The sequence below is a fragment of the Podarcis liolepis genome, assembly GCF_965112155.1.
Source record: "Podarcis liolepis genome assembly, chromosome: 7".
Lineage (NCBI taxonomy): Eukaryota > Metazoa > Chordata > Lepidosauria > Squamata > Lacertidae > Podarcis > Podarcis liolepis.
The window spans coordinates 10,036,169-10,054,569 of NC_139561.1; the positions used below are offsets into that span (position 1 = coordinate 10,036,169).

General features: G+C 46.9%; 1 protein-coding gene across 2 annotated transcripts in view; it reads left to right on the plus strand.

Annotated features, from left to right (window-relative positions):
• The first annotated feature begins 3,804 nt into the window (after positions 1 to 3,804).
• WSCD2 (WSC domain containing 2) overlaps positions 3,805 to 18,401 on the plus strand; it is an 84,434-nt gene continuing 69,837 nt past the window's right edge. For both annotated transcript variants that reach the window (XR_014528119.1, XM_083511422.1), the window contains exon 1: positions 3,805 to 4,527. The gene's annotated coding sequence lies outside the window, so the exon portion shown is untranslated. The remainder of the gene's footprint in view (positions 4,528 to 18,401) is intronic.

Sequence of the window (18,401 nt, forward strand, 5' to 3'; positions counted from 1 at the left end):
ACAAAACCCAAACAAAACCTAACTGGATGACATAACAGAGATCCATGATTTGGTTGTGGGTTGTTTTTATATATATTTACATTTACATTTAAATGGATAGCAATGGACTGTGTTTGTGTGTGACCAGGAGCAAACGGAATTCAATTCAGTTCACGTTTAAATGCAAACCGACCTAATCTGCGCTTTCCAAAACAAAATGTAAAGCAAAACACAGCCAATCTCCAAAATCGACACTTCTCTGAATTTTGCATAGTAGTTCTGTCAAATAAAATTACATACAGGCAGCAACTCCCCATTCACACGGGAGATACGTTCTGAGGCAACATGCATTTAAATGAAATAGCGTATATTTGAAACACAATTGAAAAAGCTTGCAAACAACCCCTTCTGCCCCTGCCCCTCATTCCGCCCCTTTTTATGAAGTTTCCAAGTCACTTTTGGGTTCAGCGTGATGCGCACATGCGCAGTCACATACCTATCAGATGCGCCTATCAGATACAGGTGGCAACCTTTTTAGGCACAGCCATAAAAGGTAAAGGTAAAGGGACCCCTGACCATTAGGCCCAGTCATGGCCGACTCTGGGGTTGCGGCGCTCATCTCGCTTTAATGGCTGAGGGAGTGGTACCTATTTATCTACTTGCACTTTGACGTGCTTTCGAACTGCTAGGTTGGCAGGAGCAGGGACCGAGCAACGGGAGCGCACACTGTCACGGGGATTCGAACCGCCAACCTTCTGATTGGCAAGTCCTAGGCTCTGTGGTTTAACCCACAGCGCCACCCACAGCCAGTTGATGCGCATTCACCAATGTGCAGGTCCATAGGAGCCAACTCTGAAGGGTCTCCACTCTCCAATAAAATATTTGAAGTTCATGGGCTTTACCAGTCAACTGGTGTGCATGCACTGTGTCATGTGATTAGTTATGTGGGGCGGGGTTTTCCTGGGTGTCCCAATATTTTATTCAAGTTGGGACCCCTGCGTGGGTCTATTTGGACCCTGAAGAAGGCAGAACGGGGCATAATGGGTCAGGGCATGCTCCGCCCACATGTGTCAGGGCCAGGGACAGAAATTTCAAGGGAAATGGTTGCCACCTCTACTCAGGTGTTCATAAAATGCATGTATTGGTGAAAATAAAATTTTCAAATTCACTAGATCATGGAAAATTCCTTTGCAAAAATGCATATTAAATAAAATGGCATAAGAACATGTACTTTATGTGGGGAGTGATATAAATAGAAAGGAATGTAAGCTCTTTTTATATGCAATAGCAGCAGCAAGAATATTACTGGCCCAAAAATGGAAGCAAGAAGAATTACCAACGATTGAAGAATGGAGAATGAAGTTAATGGACTATGCAGAACTAGATAAACTAACAGGAAGAATTCAAAACCGGCGGGACCAGAAATTCACAGAAGACTGGAGTAAATTTACGGACTACTTGAAAAGTATTTGTGAAGATCAGACGACGTTTGTAGGTTTGCAAGAAGTTTTGTGAGGAGTATTATTGGAAGTATTGCAAAATTGGAGAAGGGGGAGGATGATTTGTTAAGAGATGTAAAGGCAATATAAAGTTAAGAAATGCATAAGAAGTGGTTAAAACGGTGGATCATCAGAGGTGCTGATGGAAGTCTAAAAATATTGCATAAGTTTTGTGGTACATTTTATAATTTATATGTTAAAATCAATTTAAAAAATTCTTAAAAAAGAACATGTACTTTAGGAGAAAGTTGCTGATTAATTTTCATCAGGACTTTTAAAAAATCGCAGAGCTATGGAGATTCAAAATTAAGATTGGAAATATGAGAAACTGAGGAAAAACCAAAATGACAGATCTGCCCACCCCATGGCAGGGGCAGTTAACATTTCCCACAATGCCACTTTCCAAATGAAGACCCCTTGTCCGTAAGGGGTTTTCAGGTTGCACATATACAAGGTCGTGACTGGAATGTAGGGTGAATCACCCCTGGATGCGATACAGTGGTGCCTCGCAAGACGAAAAGAATCCATTCTGTGATTCTCTTCGTCTAGCGGTTTTTTCGTCTTGCGAAGCAAGCCCATTGACGGATTAGCAGATTAGCGCTATTAGCGGCTTTTAGCAGCTTTTAGCGGCTTATCAGCTTATCGGATCAGCTGATAAGCGGCTTAGCGGCTTAGAAAAAGGGAGGGAAAAGGAAAAAAACCCCGCAGGAACTTGCAAGACATTTTCGTCTTGCGAAGCAAGCCCATAGGAGATTCGTTTTGCAAAGCAGCTCCAAAACGGAAAACCCTTTCGTCTAGCGAGTTTTCCGTCTTGCGAGGCATTCGTCTTGCGGGGCACCACTGTAATGGGAACTGCCGGATTTGCAGAGACAAGTGGGAGGTGTTCATCTGTGTCTCAGCTAACGTATGTGCACGTGTTGCTGCATTTGTTGACGGGCCTACATTCATGTGGTAGCATTTAGTAACTGTTAATAGTGTAGTTGGGTGGCGCTGTGGGTAAAACCTCAGCGCCTAGGACTTGCCGATCATCAGGTCGGCGGTTCGAATCCCCGCGGCGGGGTGCGCTCCCGTTGCTCGGTCCCTGCTCCTGCCAACCCAGCAGTTCAAAAGCTCATCAAAGTGCAAGTAGATAAATAGGGACCACTCCGGCGGGAAGGTAAGCAGCGTTTCCATGCAGTGCTCTGGTTTGCCAGAAGCGGCTTAGTCATTCTGGCTACATGACCCGGAAGCTGTACGCCCTCGGCCAAGAAAGCGAGATGAGCGCTGCAACCCCAGAGTCGGCCACGACTGGACCTAATGGCCAGGGGTCCCTTTACCTTTAAGTTAGCAAAAATGTATAGAAGAAGCACAAAGACCAACTGGAGATGTAAAGAAAAAGAAGGTACCCTTTATCGTATGTGCTGGATGTGTAAGGTAACAAAAACTTTCTGGGAAATGATACATAATGAAATGAAAAAAATGTTCAAAAAAATAAAAAGCTTTTTTATTAGGAATTATAGGTACCGAGATTCCAAAGAAAAGACTTTTCTTGTATGCGACAACAGCGGCACGGATGTTATTAGCCCAGAGATGGAAAGAAGAAACAATCCCGACCAAGGAAGAATGGCAAGGCAAGTTGATGGACTATGCTGAAAGGGCAAAATTAACTGGAAAGCTCAGGAACCAAGAGGACAAGAACTTTATAAAAGAATGGGGGGGGGAATTCTAATTTATTTAGGAGACCATTGTAAGCAGATGAAAACATTAGCAGGGTTTTAATCTCACTTGTAAGGTAACAAAAACTATGGACCATTTAGACAGATTAAAAATGTGGATAACGGATTGATATGCAGTTGTAAATATTGTCATTAGGACCCATGGAGGGGATGGAAAGGAAGTCTTAAGATTCAGAGCAATCTCTTTATATGGATTTTTAATTGCTTTTGTTACAAGTTTTGATTTTTAAAAATCAGATAAAAATGACCATGACCAAAACAAAGCCTGGATATCTTCTTTCGCACACCACCTTCCCATCTTAACTCTGGCACCTCCCTTTTTCTCTGATCCTCAAAATTTAGACTGTAGCCTCCTAAGGGCAGAGACTTGCCTTGAGAAGAAAAAAACAAGCAAAACCCCAATGTCAGCCATGGTTACCTTGACACACAAACAAGAAAGTCTGTTCTGTCTGCCTTCATAAAGCCTCCTTCTTTGCTCCCATTTAACCTGCTGTTTAGGCTCGGCACACTTGAGCCAAGGGAGATAACGGGGTCTCCTCTTTTGCAATTTGAGCCCGTTTGTGGGTATCAGGAGCCTCTCGGCGTGAACGAGGCCAGTGAGAAATGTTATCTGCCCGTTGCATGGAGCCAGCCAGCCGCTGCCTGCAAGGGAGCGCGAGAAAGATGGCAGTTAAGGAGTTAAGCAGTAGGCAGTGCTAGAGGCCTGCAAATAGAATGCAGCTCTGTGGCTCTGGCAAAGACGGTGGTGGCAGCAGCAGCAGCAAGAGAGAGGGAGGGAGGGAGAAAAATTGAGAGAGGCTGCCAGATAGAGATGTTAAATAAGGGAGCCCAGCAAATCACCTCGCAGCAGTTGGGCGCTGCATCTGAGAGCTGGAAGCATCCCCAGAGGCAGGAGGGCATCCCAACCCTCCTTTCCTGGGCTGGTGAGCCAGCAGCGGTGATGAAGACCATCTTTTCTGGCAAGGAGGGATCTCTGGGTGCGGAGCAGCTGAGAGAAGCCAGTGTGCGGCTCCGGGGAACTCTGCAGTGACTGGTCTTTTCAGCGTGACCATCTTTCCAGAAGCGAATCTGGCAGCAGGGTGGCTGTCTCCGGCGCTCCGGCCAAATGCATCCGGTCGACCGAGAAGGTGTCCCTGTGATCTGGGTGTGAAAGGCAAAAAAAGAGGAGATTCTGGGCCGGCAGAACTTGGATTCGAACGCTCGGTGGTCTGAGCTTCTCCATGCTAGCCGTCAAGGGAGCCAGGCAACTGCTGCCTCCTCAGCAGAAAGCCCAGAGTTGGCGAGAAGATGGATGTTCCTCCTCTTGAGGACCCCATGAAGGCGTCGGTGTTCAGGTAAGATGGGCCAAGGAGGGTGGACATCAGTGTGTTGCCGGCAGGGCAAAGACTCGGGGACCTTTGGCCCTTGAGATGCAGGGGCAGAGGCAGAGGAAATAGGTTGCGGGCCAGAGGCTTGATGGGCAAAAGTTTCACTCTCTGGCTAGTTCTGATGGTTTGGAAGCGACCTCATTTTACCTGCTCTTCTCCTTTCCCTGGCAAGCAAAAGGGGCTTGTGGGCTTGTGACACTTTTCGTAGGAAATTCTCTCGGTGGAGCTTCCTGCAAGTCCCTCCGAAAGACCAAGATGGGAAAGGTGTGTGTGTGGGGGGGGGGGGTGGCAGGTTGCCGTAAGGCTGTCAGGTGTCATTGCAACCCCCCCCCCAGTCCTCCCAAAGGCTTTTTAAACCTCAGGTGGAATGATGGGCATCTGGAATGACAGAGCATCCTTTTCGGGAAAAGGCGGCAGATAAAACCTTTTGCAGACGACTCGGTGCTCATGCTGATTTCTGCTGCAAGGGGTTGGGGAAAGGGTTTCTGGTCCTAGGGGGAAAAGGTCCATAGTACCAGTTTAGACTTTGTACAGATGGGGGTACGAGTCAGTCTTTCAGGTTAACTTTTGGGATTCTGTCGGCACTCGGGTCCGTTAAGACATTTCTCAAATGCGCGGTGCTATGCGTGAGATGAACTCAAGGCAACTTGACGAAGATGAATCGCCCTTTAATGACCTTATAAACAACTTCTTGGTCTCAGAGTTGGGGTGGTGGTGGTCAGAGACACATCTCCAACCCCCCCCCGAACATTGGAAGGCATGTTTATGGGTGTGATGGAGCTGTTTGTGATGTCGGGTGTGGAACAAACCAAAGATGGTCTAGATATTCGGGGCTGATTAACATGTGTGTTTCTGTGTGTGGAATAGGGATGGGTAGAGTACAGCTGAATTAATGGAAAATTAAACATTGGAAACAATTTTTTTAAAAAATAAAATAAAAATTAAGAGGCTGTGTTTGTTCCCGGAGAGATGTATCAAAGTTATATGGTGAGTGGGCATGACTGAAAAACCTGATCATCTTAAGACGTAGGACTGGGGATATTGAGGGATGAAGGGAAAAGGTGGACCAGACCACATCTTGCTTGGGTTGTGGGCACAGAAGAACAACTGGTTTGACTGGAGCAGAGAGCTTGTCTTTTCTTGCAGTGCATTACAACAGTGAATTTTGCCCATAGCTGTGAAAAGGTGGTCACGTGCCTGGTATCCTGGCATTGCTGCCTTCTCCCAGAGAGAGAGAGAGAGAGTTCTCCAGGGCACATTTTCTAGTCTGTGTGTGACCATTCTTTGGAGTGTGTCCCTTTAGAAAAAAAGAACCCTGCAAGAGACACGCTCAGGAGGCCAAGAATGGGCTGCCCTTGTTGATTTGAGTGCGGCAAATCTCTGATTTTTTTTTTTTCATTCATTCAATTTCAACAAGAGCAAGCAGGGGATGAGGGACACTGCAGAAAGGAAAGGAAACTGTAGGATGCGTAGCTCCTGTAAGCCAGCCATGCTACATGACACAAGGTCACTTGTGTGTGCGAATGGAGGAATCTGTGCGAGGATAAAGCAGGAATGGGCAGAGGGGAGGGACTGGATGTATCAATAAATTCTGATCGGTCCTCAATTTATAATGAGGTATATTGCCCCATCCTGTCATGCCTTCAGTGAACGGGACGTGGGTGGGTTAAACTGCAGAGCCTAGGACTTGCCGATCGTCAGGTCGGCGGTTTGAATCCCCGCGGTGGGGTGCGCTCCCGTTGCTCGGTCCCTGCTCCTGCCAACCCAGCAGTTTGAAAGCACGTCCAAGTGCAAGTAGATAAATAGGTACCACTCAGGCAGGAAGGTAAGCAGCGTTTCCATGCACTGCTCTGGTTTGCCAGAAGCAGCTTAGTCATGCTGCCCACATGACCCGGAAGCTGTACACCGGCTCCCTCGGCCAATAAAGCGAGACCCCAGAGTCGGTCACGACTGGACCTAATGGTCAGGGGTCCCTTTACCTTTATATTGCCCCATCCTGTCAGTGAATTAGCTTTCATTGTCTCCCATCAATAACCAGGCCACACCAAAGCTCACTATCTGTGTGCCCTAGTTATTAATGGGTATGCAATGTACCCCAATGGACAACAAGCCCTTTATTTCGTTCAAACCAAGCTTTCAAACCAACCCCAACCCACGGAGCAATGTAAATTCACCCAGAGCTGAGCCCTGGACCTGGATGCCCATCAAATTCTTAGGATCTGATGCCGCCAATCAGATTGATTAAAGAACAATAAATCAAGTACTTCTTCACGAAGCACTCAGTTGAACTGTGGAACTCATTCCCACAGAAGGCAGCAATGAATGGATGGTTTTAAAAGAGGATTGGGCCAATTCATGGAGGAGCAGGAGTGCCAACTTGGCCCTGCAACTGTGAGTGCCCAGGGCTGTGGGTCCAATGCAGCGTGCATGGCCCTGGCACTGAAATTTGTGGGTGCCCGGCCCCTTAATGGGGAATTGTGTGGGTGCTTGGGCACCCAATGCCCCAGGGAGTTGTCACCTATATGGAGGAGGGGGCTATTGATGGCTACAGTTTGTCCACTGTGAGAATGGGATGTTGGACTGTGTGGGCCATTGGTCCGACCCAACAGGCTCTTCCAATGTTCTTAAGGCAAACAGGGCTGCAGAGGAGCAAACGGCAAGCCAGTTTCTCAGCAGCACGCCCATGACTTGTTTTTGCAACACAGTGCAGAATTTGCGAAGCCCCTTCACCAGAAAGCAGGAGCATTGGGGAGCGATGGGGATGTTTTCCTCTGTGCTTCCATCACACATGCATTTCTCCAGTGAACCGGCGTTACAAAACTGCATGTGGGGAATGAGTACCAGGGTACTGCTGTTTGCTAGTTAGCCCAAATTTGCACAGGAGAAGGTGAAAAGGAGTCTTCATCACCAGGTAGCTGCAGGGCTGCTGGCCACGCAAAAGATGGAACAGGCTTGCTCTCTGTGGCCCTAGAGTGGCAAAGCTGGAACCATTGAGTGGCAAATTGTAGGGAAGCCAATTTTGGCTTCAAATTAGGAGCAACTTAAGAGTAGCGCTGTGGCTTAAACCACAGAGCCTAGGACTTGCCGATCAGAAGGTCAGCAGTTTGAATCCCCACGACGGGGTGAGCTCCCGTTGCTCGGTCCCTGCTCCTGCCCACCTAGCAGTTCGAAAGCACGTCAAAGTGCAAGTAGATAAATAGGTACCGCTCCGGCGGGAAGGTAAACGGCGTTTCCGTGCACTGCTCTGGTTTGCCAGAAGCCGCATAGTCCTGCTGGCCACATGACCCGGAAGCTGTATGCCGGCTCCCTCGGCCAATAAAGTGAGATGAGCGCTGCAACCCCAGAGTCTGCCACGACTGGACCTAATGGTCAGGGGTCCCTTTACCTTTTAAGAGTACTGCTGGATCCAGCACCCTGTTCTCACATTGGCCAGCCAGATGCCTCAGTGGGGAGCCCGAAAGCAAGACCAAAGTGCAGAAGCACACTCCTTTGGTTTCCAGCAAGTGGAATTCAGAAGGACCATGGATGCAGATCCTAGCCATCATAGAAGCTGTTGGTAGCCTGATCCTCTATGAATTTGTCTTTTAAAGCCATCTGGGCTAGTGGCCTTCACCATAGCTCAACTGTGCACTGCATGAAGAAGTAATTTCTTTTATCAGAATATTTTTTATTCCTTAAACTTCCTAATGCTACAGGTTGTTTAGGAAATGGGAGGAGGTGGCATCTCCTTACTGGAGGCATTTAAGCAGACGGCCACTTGCCGGGGTGCTGAAAGCCTTTGGGATTTGAAAGGGCTGACCTCCCAAGGCTTTAAATTCTTTGATTCTGGAAAAACGTCCTGGAGAAATGTCCCACCTCTTCAGGGACCTTGTAGAGCACCCAGCCAGTTTGGAGTTAACGTGTTTGGATTGTAATTTCTTGATGCATTCCAATTTCCAGATTGAATAATCCACGTGTGGCACATGTCAGTCTCCAGATGGAATGGCAGGTTCTGCATATCTGGAACGGGCAGATGTGCTACCGCGCTGGGGTGCCTGGCTTCTCTCACCCCCACCTAGTTAATTTTTGAAAGTGCATCCATCGTCATCGGCTGGAAAGATCCTCTAATGGGTCACATGATTGCATTGCCCTTTTCCTCTCGCCGTTTGCTCACTCAGCCTTTTGGAAAGTGCTCCTCCATTCAGCTGGAACTGTGGATGTGAAAAGTTCAGCTTGACTTTTGCTGTGGGCATTAAAATACAACACTGGCCGAATGAACCTGCGATTAGCAGGGGGCGGGGGTCTTTGTTTGTGGTTCAGCCTCGGACTCGTGGTTCAGGGACACTTTCTTTTTAAAAAAATATAATTTTGTATTGTTTTCTTTAAATATTCTTTTTCCAACAGTCCATACAATCACAATATATCCCCTTTGACTCTGCTGAGTCCTGACCTCCCTCCCTCCCTTGGTATATTTATCACAATCTTGTTGTTGTTTCGTCGTTTAGTTGTGTCCGACTCTTCGTGACCCTCTGGGCCAGAGCACGCCAGGCACTCCTGTCTTCCACTGCCTCCCGCAGTTTGGTCAAACTCATTATGGTAGCTTCAAGAACACTGTCCAACCATCTCGTCCTCTGTCGTCCCCTTCTCCTTGTGCCCTCCATCTTTCCCAACATCAGGGTCTTTTCCAGGGAGTCTTCTCTTCTCATGAGGTGGCCAAAGTACTGGAGCCTCAGCTTCAGGATCTGTCCTTCCAGTGAGCACTCAGGGCTGATTTCCTTCAGAATGGATAGGTTTGATCTTCTTGCAGTCCATGGGACTCTCAAGAGTCTCCTCCAGCACCAGAATTCAAAAGCATCAATTCTTTGGCGATCAGTCTTCTTTATGGTCCAGCTCTCACTTCCATGCATCATTTTATTCTTATATCTCTACTATTTTACATTGAAGGTATTATTCCAGTCCTGCTAGTGTCTTTAAACTTTTGCAGTTCTCCTTTAAATACTCAATAAATTTACTCCAATTATTCTTGTGTCTCTGGTCCTCATGATCCCGGATCCTTCCTGTCAATTTGGCAAGTTACGCAAAATCTGTCATCTTCACCTGCCACTCCTTGATGGTTGGTATATCTTGTGTTTTCCATTTCCGGGCCAGTAGAGATCTTGTGGCGGCTGTGGCATACATAAACAAATTCTGATCTTTTATTTTAACCTCCCTTCCCATTAGACCGAGCAAGGAAGCCTCCGGTCTTTTGGGAAAGGTGTACTTAAATATCTTTTTAAGCTCGTTATAGATTAACTCCCAAATTTTCTTCACCTTGTCACAGGTCCACCACATATGAAAACAATCACCATCCTTTTGTGTACCATTCAAGCAACAAATCATACATTCTAGATAACGTTTTACCTTTATGGTGGTTCAGGGACACTTTCAACACTTGCATGCCCTTCCCCGAAAACGGTATCTATCTATCCTTGCATTTAAAGTTGAAGGTGTTTTTGTTTAGCTAGGCCTTTACGGCTTGATAGGAATACAGGAAGCTGCCTCTTATTGAGGCCTTGTCCACCCTTCCACTTGTCCCCTGGGAAAACCAGCTGTTGACTGCTGAATTGGAACAAACGCCAAATGGGTTTTCAGCAGACTGAAACTGAAAACCTGTTAGAAACTCAGGTATATGAGCTAGACACCAAATGGCTCCTGAAACCAGGGTTTTGTTGTTTAGTCGTTTAGTCGTGTCCGACTCTTCGTGACCCCATGGACCAGAGCACGCCAGGCACTCCTGTCTTCCACTGCCTCCCGCAGTTTGGTCAAACTCATGTTGGTAGCTTCGAGAACACTGTCCAACCATCTCATCCTCTGTCGTCCCCTTCTCCTTGTGCCCTCCATCTTTCCCAACATCAGGGTCTTTTCCAGGGAGTCCTCTCTTCTCATGAGGTGGCCAAAGTCTTGGAGCCTCAGCTTCAGGATCTGTCCTTCCAGTGAGCACTCAGGGCTGATATCCTTCAGAATGGAGAGGTTTGATCTTCTTGCAGTCCATGGGACTCTCAAGAGTCTCCTCCAGCACCATAATTCAAAAGCATCAATTCTTTGGCGATCAGCCTTCTTTATGGTCCAGCTCTCACTTCCATACATCACTACTGGGAAAACCATAGCTTGAACTATACGGACCTTTGATGGCAAGGTGATGTCTCTGCTTTTTCAGATGCTGTCTAGGTTTGTCATTGCTTTTCTCCCAAGAAGCAGGCGTCTTTTAATTTCATGGCTGCTGTCACCGAAACCAGGGTTACAGTCCTGAAAAAGGAATGCCGAGTTGCGCTTTTTGGGCCAGACGGCTCGAAGGTCGTAATTTTCAATTCGACTTTTCAGCTCCTGAAATGCATTCTGATTGCACAGATATATAATGGATAGAATTCTACAGGATGTGTTGCCTGGCAAATTTTCAGTGCTGAGCGTATTCCAACCCCCAGCCAGAGATGCAAGGATTGAACCAAGTTTCTTCTGAGTGCAAGACAGGCAGCCACAGTTTTCCAATGCCTAACAAAAGCATGTGTTTCTGTGTTTCTAGTTATTCTGATATTTTATGGATTATTTTTAAAGTTTTTGCATGTATTTTATTTACTGGTGGGCTTTGTTGTTTTATCTTTGCCATAGAACACCTCAGCCTCCTTTGGGAGGAGCAGTGGTTGATAAAACCAATGCACAGATAAACATCTTCCTTTTGTTTATTCTGGACCGAAAGGTGAACGTTAGGTCCAGTCGTGGACGACTCTGGGGTTGCAGCACTCATCTCGCTTTATTGGCCTAGGGAGCCGACATACAGCTTCCGGGTCATGTGGCCAACTCCCTCAACCATTCCTTGTAAGAGGCTGAAGGAAATGGAGTTGTCATACTGGAACCTAATGAAATTTATTGGCAGTAGGTCCAGAACAGGGGACGCGGGTGGCACTGTGGTCTAAACCACAGGGCCTAGGGCTTGCCAATCAGAAGGTCGGCAGTTCGAATCCCCGTGACGGGGTGAACTCCCATTGCTCAGTCCCAGCTCCTGCCAACCTAGCAGTTTGAAAGCACATCAAAGTACAAGTAGATAAATAGGTACCGCTCCGGTGGGAAGGTAAACGGCGTTTCCATGCGCTGCTCTGGTTTGCCAGAAGCAGCTTAGTCCTGCTGGCCACATGACCCGGAAGCTGTACTCTGGCTCCCTCGGCCAATAAAGCGAGATGAGCGCCGCAACCCCAGAGTCGGCCACAACTGGACCTAATGGTCAGGGGTCCCTTTACCTTTAAGAAAAGAAAATTGTAAACAGTTGAAAACGTTTGTAGGTTTGAGTTGAAATGTTTGGTAATGGGAAAACAAGGAGCTGATTTACATAGAAGAAGGTGAATGTTAAAAGATTGATATAAGGTAAAAAAGTGGATATAGAAATGTGAGAAATTGGTAAAGTTGTGTGGAAGTCAGTTAGAGAGAGATAAGGAGGCTGATGCTTTATTTAAGCAAGGTCTTAAGTTATGGACTTTTGATTTTTAATATGGAAATGTAATGAAATATGGAAAACTTAATAAAAATCATGTTAAAAAGAAAAGAAAAGATAGTGTGTGTCTGCTCTTTGACAGAAATGCATCAGCCAAAACAGTTTGGCTCCTTTGTAAAAATGCTTGCAGTTTCTGGTATGTTCGTGTTTGTAAGAATTATATTGCAAACAGAAGATAATAAGATGCCTTTCCACCCCTTGGCTGACGCCATCATAGGAGCATACTTAATCTGAAGTCTCTGGAGCCAGAGAAGAAGCTGGTGTGTCCGCCCAAGGCGATCCTGCACTTTTTAGAGGCGAGGTTGAATCAGTCTCCTTCAACGGCGAGAGCCTCGTTGGCTGTGGTGGGGAGGAGGGGGAATTAATCGCTTGTCAGCACAACTCTGGCTTGACCTTTGCGGGAGTCTAAAGGCAGAACATTGTGGCAATGATGAGCAGGACTTATCTCCTACTTTGTACCAAGTCAGATTAACTGGGCAAGTTCGTCAGGAGCCACCGGTAATTGGCTGGCTCTGAACGAGGGATGGAAAGATGCCTCAATTTCTCTCTCAGCTTCTTGTTGTTCTAATCCTCAATTCAGTTCTCCACATTTCTGCAGCAATTTGCTTTTTTTCCAATTTAAAGAAACATCCTCATGAACACGCCCCCGCCCCTTAGGAACTACCACACAAAATGGCACAATGCAATGGACTCACGCACTGGGAACGAGTTCCTAAATTTCCTACAGTGTAGACTGGCATGCACAACGCTCAGTTTCCTTTTTTAATACAGTGTATAAATTTATTTATTTGGTTTTTCAGATTAAAGTTTTACAATCACATATCCAACATACAAATAAAAACAAGATTTCAAGGAATCTCCCGGACTTCCTTTGTGGGTCCTACTGTAATTGTTTCCTCCTGCATCTTATATGATCATCCAAATCTTTTGCATCTCCATTATGTCCAAAATTCACCATTAAACTACAAGTGTTGTTCCAATCCTACTTCACGGTTTCAGCTGTTTACAATGGTTTTTAAGATTAATTATAAATTTTCCCCATTCCTTATTAAAATTTTGGTTTTCCCAATGTAGTGGTGGCCCAAAGGGCCACAATAAATGTGATAATGTAAATCCTTGAGTGTGCTTCTAATAGAATATGATAGCCTGCTACTTTATGGAACTGATGATTTTGCAAGTTTCTGCCCCCCACTGGGGCAGAAATACAGCTAATATGTGAATCAAAAAGATACAGCTCAAAGCTAGAACGTAAGTTGCTACATGGTGCAAATGGCTCCACGTAGCACAGGTTCCCAACATGCACACTAACACAACGTAACAGAAGACGGTGGGAATCAGACCTTAATCAGCAGGAATTGCTAGTGCTTATTGCTCTTCTTGGGAGAAAAGCAATGACAAACCTAGACAGCATCTTAAAAAGCAGAGACATCACCTTGCCAACAAAGGTCCATATAGTTAAAGCTATGGTTTTCCCAGTAGTGATGTATGGAAGTGAGAGCTGGACCACAAAGAAGGCTGATTGCCGAAGAATTGATGCTTTTGAATTATGGTGCTGGAGGAGACTCTTGAGAGTCCCATGGACTGCAAGAAGATCAAACCTATCCATTCTTAAGGAAATCAGCCCTGAGTGCTCACTGGAAAGACAGATCCTGAAGCTGAGGCTCCAATACTTTGGCCACCTCATGAGAAGAGAAGACTCCCTGGAAAAGACCCTGATGTTGGGAAAGATGGAGGGCCCAAGGAGAAGGGGACGACAGAGGATGAGATAGTTGGACAGTGTTCTCGAAGCGACCAGCATGAGTTTGACCAAACTGCGGGAGGCAGTGGAAGACAGGAGTGCCTGGCGTGCTCTGGTCCATGGGGTCACGAAGAGTCGGACACGACTAAATGACTAAACAACAACAAATTGCGCACATGTAAAACATGAAATGAGGTGATGATGTTACAACACCAATTTCTGATTCTTCCGGTCATTTTTGCCATTTCAGCATAATCTTTCAACTTAATCTGCGATTCTTCTCTGGTTGGGACTTTATCTTCTTTCCACCTCTGGGCCAATAACATCCGCGCAGCCGTGGTCGCATACATAAATAGTATTTTCTTCTCCCTTGGGATTTCGGCACCTAATGTTCCTAAAAGAAAGGCTTTGGGTTAACGCTCAGTTTCCAGGTTGAAACAGTTCCCGTCTCTCATTCCCGTCCTCTTATCAGTTTCCCAGGCAGTGAAACCAAAATGAAGCAGCAAAGTTCAAACGATTATATTACGTAAGGGGAGAATCGCATATTCAAGCTAGTCAATAGAGCTACAGAGCAATGGCACTCCCATAGAGTGCTACCATAGAGTGCTCCATCCTTTGACCCCAGAGAGGAATACTGTACAGTGGTACCTTGGTTCTCAAACTTAATCCCTTCCAAAAGTCCATTCCAAAACCAAGGTGCGCTTTCCAATAGAAAGTAATGCAAATTGGATGAAACAACCTCTAAAACAGCCACTTAACATGAATTTTGCTATCTAACGAGATCATTGATCCATAAAATAAAAGCAATAAACAATGTACTGCAGTCAATCAGTCAATCAGTCAATCGATCAATCAATCAATCAATCAATCAATCAATCAATAGCTGAACTGGGTTCCACACAGTCACAAAAACAACAAGGAAGTCACAGAAACAAAAATGCAAATTAAATAGCAAAAACAGACAGACCTCAGCGTAACACTCAAATTGGCACTCAAATTGGAGGCGTAACGCTCAAAACGGAGCACGCTCAGCTTCTGAAAAATATTCGCAAATCGGAACACACACTTTGCAGTGCAGTGTTTGGGTTCCAAATTGTTTGAGTACCAAGGCGTTTGAGAACCAAGGTACCTCTGTACTTAAAAATGCAGAAAAGCGAACTTTGTACATGGCAGAATTGCAGCAGTGGTGGCAAACATCAGTCCACCATTCCCAGAATCACAAGCTCAAGAGCAAGGGGAGGATGTAAAATAATCCAGGAGCCACCCTCGTTTTTGTTCATTAACATGTGAACCCAACTGCACTTCTTCCTCTTCCCTAATCCCTCCCTTCCTGAAGTTCATCAAATTGCGGGGATTTGACTCCCCAGAGGCCTGTTTCTGTGTGCCTTCCATGAGGGCACCTTGTCAATCACCTCTCAGCCGTGATGACTAAACTGTTCAGGGCAGTAACTCTGAATGTCCAAGGCTGGGGGCCAGCAAGATGACTTAGTGATGGGTTCAACTCCCTGCTTATTGGATGACTTGAGCAACATGTTAAAGCTATGGTTTTCCCAGTAGTGATGTATGGAAGTGAGAGCTGGACCATAAAGAAGGCTGATCACCGAAGAATGGATGCTTTGGAATTATGGTGCTGGAGGAGACTCTTGAGAGTCCCGTGGACTGCAAGAAGATCAAACTTCTCCATTCTGAAGGAAATCAGCCCTGAGTGCTCACTGGAAGGACAGATTGTGAAGCTGAAGCTCCAATACTTTGGCCACCTCATGAGAAGAGAAGACTCCCTGGAAAAGACCCTGATGTTGGGAAAGATGGAGGGCACAAGAAGGGGATGACAGAGGACGAGATGGTTGGACAGTGTTCTCGAAGCTACCAACATGAGTTTGACCAAGCTGCGGGAGGCAGTGGAAGACAGGAGTGCCTGGCGTGCTCTGGTCCGGCGGGTCACGAAGAGTCAGACACGACTAAACGACTAAACAACAAAACCACAGGTGCACTTCAGGGGTGCAATACTTGATGGACCGCACACCCTTTTTTAAGCAAAAGAGTTGAAACATTAAAAATGTAGTTTTTGTTGTGTCAGGGTCATTTTCATATTTTCAAACTCTGCATGGTTCTGGTTAAAAGTCCAGTGGTGTAGAGGTCAATTTCAAAGTGCAGGAACTCAACATGTCTGCCCCCGTAAAAAGGTAAAGGTACCAGTCGTGACCGACTCTGGGGTTGCAGCGCTCATCTCGCATTACTGGCTGAGGGAGCTGGCGTTTGTCCACAGACAGCTTCCAGGACATGTGGCCAGCATGACGAAGCCGCTCCTGGCAAACCAGAGCAGTGCACGGAAATGCCGTTTACCTTCCCACCAGAGTGGTACCTATTTATCTACTTGCACTTTGATGTGCTTTTCTTTTTAAAGCACAATGGACAATTTATTAAAGCTCCAGATTCTATGTACTTTATATTACATCAATACAGTCCCAGACTTGCCTGCTTCTCAGCACCCAAAATCTATCAATGTCCAAGAGTATCCGAGACCAAAGAGTTCCCTGCTGGCTACAGAACACAAAGCAATATCTTGGCTCTAAGGATGGCATGTTCAGTGCCTCCTCTGACATCAGTAGCCCATGGGCAAGTCCAGAGTCCAGCCAAGACTATGGGGAAGCTTCCTGTTGCAACCATCTCATCAAGCCACAGGAGGCCCAAACAGGTCCATAGTTTCCACCACCAAGGAGAGATGCTCCAGGAAGGAGCTGATGGACACACGCAGAATCTGGGCTTCATCTGCTCTCCATTGAACATGCAAGATATCCTCTGCTTTGACGTGCTTTTGAACTGCTAGGTTGGCAGGAGCTGGGACCGAGCAATGGGCGTTCACCCCGTTGTGGGGATTCAAACCTTTGACCTTCTGGTTGGCAAGCCCTAGGCTCTGTGGTTTAGACCACAGTGCCACCCGTGTTCCCGTCTGCCCCCTTAGCTATGCCCAAAAGAAGAGTCCACAGTGCCAATCTTATTAGAAATCAACCTGAGTGCAAATCTGAGATCAGATCCACTGAACCTGGTGAAGCTTATTACACAGCTTCTGCTTATTAAGCAGAGGGTTGTATGACCATCAGTCAGGGATTCTTTAACTGCATTGCAGGGGGTTTGACTAAAGGTGAAAAGGTAAAGGACTCCTGGATGGTTAAGTCCAGTCAAAGGCAAATATGGGGCTGCGGCGCTCATCTCACTTTCAAGCCGAGGGAGCCGGTGGTTGTCCACAGACAGCTTTCCAGGTCATGTGGCCAGCATGACTAAACCGCTTCTGGCACAATGGGACACCGCGACAGAAACCAGAGTGCATGGATATGCCGTTTACCTTCCCGCCACGGTAGTACCTATTTATCTACTTGCACTGGTGTGCTTTCAAACTGCTAGGTTGGCAGGAGCTGAGACAGAGCGACAGGAGCTCACCCTGTCGTGGGGATTTGAGCCACTGACCTTCTGATTGGCAAGCCTAAGAGGTCCAGTGGTTTAGACCACAGCACCATCCTCATCCTTAGGGGGTCAGACTAGATCCCTTTCCAACTCTACAACTCTGTGATTCGATGATTTGCATGCAAGGCAGAATACAGAGGGGCAGTGATTTACCCGGCACACTCAGAGCACAGTTTTCCTTTTGATCTGTAAGTAAATGCACAGCTGCTTAGCAATAAAGGTATCTTGGTCTGCGATGTTGGACTCTCCTTTGCCCGGCCGTTTTGTTCCACCGGAATATCATCTTGCAAGTGAAGAATGCAGCATTCTTAAGCACGCCAGGGGATGTTATTTCATGCTGAAACTAGCACCTATCGGACTAACCCAATTCAGGCTTCTTCGTTCCGCAGGTGGCTAAGCAGCCTGCTTAATGAAGCAAGCAAGGGGTTTGTTCTCAAAGATCCTGACCTCAGCACCCTTTCTTGCCGAACACGGGGCTAATGTTGCTTCTTTTCCCGGTCCAGGACCAACACAATTGATTTGAGAGAAAGGGGAAAAGGCAACACGGTCAAAGGGTATAAAAAGATGTGTGGCGTGAAGAAAGGGGACAGAGAGACGTTTTTCTCCCTATCTACAGTTTGGATTTGATATCCTGCTTTATTAATACCCAAAGGAGTCGCAAAGCGGCTAACAATCTCCTTCCCTTTCCTTCCCCACGACAAACACTCTGTGAGGTGAGTGAGGCTGAGAGACTTCAGAGAAGTGTGACTAGCCCAAGGTCACCCAGCAGCTGCATGTGGAGGAGCGGGGAATCGAACCCAGTTCAACAGATTACGAGTCCACTGCTCCAGTGGCGTAGCGTCAGTGGCGTAGCGTGGGTTGTCAGCACCCGGGGCAATGCAAGTAATTTGCGCCCCCTAACCTGTGGATTTTGCACCCCCTAACCCGTGGAGCGCCCCCCCCAGATGTTGTGCCCGGTGTGGGGGCGCAAGCGAGGCCCGCCTCCCGCGAAACTTCCAAGAGGTCGCCCTACGAAGCCCCTCCGGAACGCAGCCTGGAGACTAGAGCAACGAACGACGACCCCACCGGCCCAGGCAGGCGGCGGCTTCGACGGCGCTTTTCCCGCCCAGCGATGCCGACGCACCTTGAGGCTCCCCCGGG